At 54.7% G+C, this 735-nt stretch overlaps 1 protein-coding gene across 2 annotated transcripts in view; it reads right to left on the reverse strand.

Moving 5' to 3' along the window:
• KCNIP1 (Kv channel interacting protein 1) overlaps window positions 1-735 on the reverse strand; it is a 410,971-nt gene that overhangs the window by 388,442 nt on the left and 21,794 nt on the right. The window lies entirely within an intron of this gene.

Here is a 735-nt window from a genome sequence, read left to right on the forward strand (position 1 = left end):
ACAGAAAAAAAAAAAAAAAATACAAGGCACTGACCCTGCAGGGAAGCAGTCTCAGTCTTGGGGAGGGATAACTGGGGGAAGCTGTCATAGATCCACCACCACTCCAAAAACTTGTCCTAGAGCAGTCCTTCTCAAAGTGTGGTCCCCGGACCAGCATTCCTGGAGGCTTGTGAGAAAGGCACACTCCAGGCCCTCCGCCCAGCCCCACTGACCTGGAGACCACGAGGGGGTGGGTGGGGAGAGGCTGGGGGGGGTCCCGAGGAGCTGGGCAGTACTCCATGTTTTAACAGTGACTGCAGGGGACTCTGCATGTGCTTGAGCATGAGAGCCACAGGTGTAGAGAACCACGGTCCTGCCCAGGACTTTGGGGAAGGAATCAATGCCTTTTTCAGGTCAAGTCCTCAGCTGGGCTTGAAGTTAGGCTGGTGTCTCTGAAGGTCCCTGGAGCTGATTCCAGGTGCAGCCCTGGGAGTGAATCTTGCCTCCACTTTCAGCAGACTGCATCTCTCTCATTCTCCGTTGTGTCATCTATAAAAGAGAGAATGTCCCTTTCGGGTGGTTGGGAGAGCTGAATGAGGGTTTGACACATATTGGGCGGTCAAAATGGAAGCTGTTCTGCGGGGAGCTGCCCGTGAGAACGGGGTCCTTTGTCTGAAGGACACAGCTCTGGGAGCAGCCTCAGTCCTTGAGGGTTTGCTTGCAAACATAGCTCTCTGTCCCGCCACCCCAGAGATT

This window comes from Bison bison, unplaced genomic scaffold (genome assembly GCF_000754665.1).
Source record: "Bison bison bison isolate TAMUID 2011002044 unplaced genomic scaffold, Bison_UMD1.0 scf7180017864343, whole genome shotgun sequence".
Classification (NCBI taxonomy): Eukaryota; Metazoa; Chordata; class Mammalia; order Artiodactyla; family Bovidae; genus Bison; species Bison bison.